The sequence below is a fragment of the Gavialis gangeticus genome, unplaced genomic scaffold (genome assembly GCF_001723915.1).
Source record: "Gavialis gangeticus isolate Ggan-Ray unplaced genomic scaffold, GavGan_comp1, whole genome shotgun sequence".
NCBI lineage: Eukaryota > Metazoa > Chordata > Crocodylia > Gavialidae > Gavialis > Gavialis gangeticus.
The window spans coordinates 29,516,772-29,518,666 of NW_017729030.1; positions in this window are offsets into that span (position 1 = coordinate 29,516,772).

Sequence of the window (1,895 nt, forward strand, 5' to 3'; positions counted from 1 at the left end):
TGCAAGAGACTGGTGCAACTCTAAAGAACCACGTGCTGATAAAGTGAGCTGTGGAAGATTTTGCTCTGAATTGTATTAAAGAAAATGATGACATAAAAATAATGATGCAATTCTGAGTGCCATGTCCTACCATCCTCACATTCGTTAACTTCAGTCGGAGTCCACAACATTTAACCCTCTACAGGAATGGTTCTCCATCTTTCTAGACACAAGGCACCCCCTTTTCAGACTCAAGGAAGTCCTCCATAGCCTTGTGAATTGAATAGTACCCCATTTCAAAAATGAATTTTTTATGTCTCAGGGCGTACCTCCTTGCAGGGGGGCAGGCAGTTCGGAAGCAGTTACAGAGGGAAAGCCTGAGCCTGTCTTTATCTGCTTATCACCTCAGACCTTATCTCTTCACACTTCTTGGGGCACCCTTCAAAGAATCTCTCTGCACACCAGTGTGCCCTGGCACCTGGTTGAGAATCACTGCTCCACAGGATCAGGACATCATGCATTCAGGCACTGTTATGCAACAGTATTTTCCAAAGCAGTTTCAAAATGGTTTCATATTGTGTTTTGTTGCAGATGAACTCCTGCTTCTGATGAGAAGACTCTGAATTGTTATTTCATGATAACTCTGGACTGTGTTTGTCATAAGGAACTAAGTTTGTGCTATCATACATTATTTAAATCTCAGATTATCCACTATTAGGATGAAGAAAGCTTCTAATTGGCATAGAATCATCTGAATTTCCCAAAACTTGTATTTGATAGCAATGTATTGTTTATTAATTTTATACATGTGCCACAAATTGGAAGAAAATCAAGTTAAAAATCAATCTGAAACTGCTTTGTGTATTCCAAAAATTCAGCAATAAGGGAAACCTTTTCATATTTAACATTCAATAAATCACACAGGAGATCTGGCATAATGAGGGAAGCAAGCTGTAGCTAAAAAAAAAAGAAGAAATCTAGAATACAATTTTTCAAAGCAGAAAGGACAACCAGGCACCAGAATCCCTCTCCCTTTCTAATGTCCAACACTCCCAAATCTGCAGCCTCCCTATCATACAGGGAGGTTTCGCTGATGGCGACAGGAGTCTCACTTATAGAACTGGCTGCAAGTCCCACCTCCCTCTCTCTGCCAGTGATTCTCAATCAGGAAGCTACGTCAAACTGCAGTGCCCTGAGATCCTGTCAAGCATGCCATGGGGTGCCACACAATGTTAACCCTTTTAGGAGTGCAAACATAATTCACAAGATAAACCCAGAGATTTCAAATGGGAATCCATCATGTTAAAAAAACACTCCGCTCTGTTGTGTGGTCTTTCTGAGTTCTTTGCAACAGAAGAATAGCTCTGTTATTGAGCAAAAACTAAGAGCTGACATTTTCCAGGGTGTTCCTAGAGTTTAACAAGGGGTACTTTGAGTCTCATAGGTTGAGAAGCACTACTGTAGGTTTCCATATTGATGCCTTTTACTATGGTATCAAAGCACATCCCAAACAACAATAATTACTTATTTCTCCTCAAGATCAGCATGTAGAGCGTCTGTAAAGGTGATCACGTTTGTCAACAGTGTTTGTTTACAGTGTTAAGGATTAATGACCCCTCCCCCAACAGGGGGTGCCAGCACTGTTAGTACTGTTAGGTTTGCAAACATGATTCACAAGATAAACCCAGAGATTTCAAACAGGAATCCATAGTGTTAAATGCATCCTGACCAGTTGTGGTCCATCTGTGTTCTATGCAACAGAAAATTGCTCTAGTATTTTGTAAAGTAAAAAATGTGAGCAAAACAAGACTGGGCGTTTTCAGAGGGGCACACTGAATCCAAAAAGGCTGAGAACCACTGCTTTGAAGGAATAACATCAACTGGAAGTACTGCCATTTTATTTAAAAAAAAAAAAA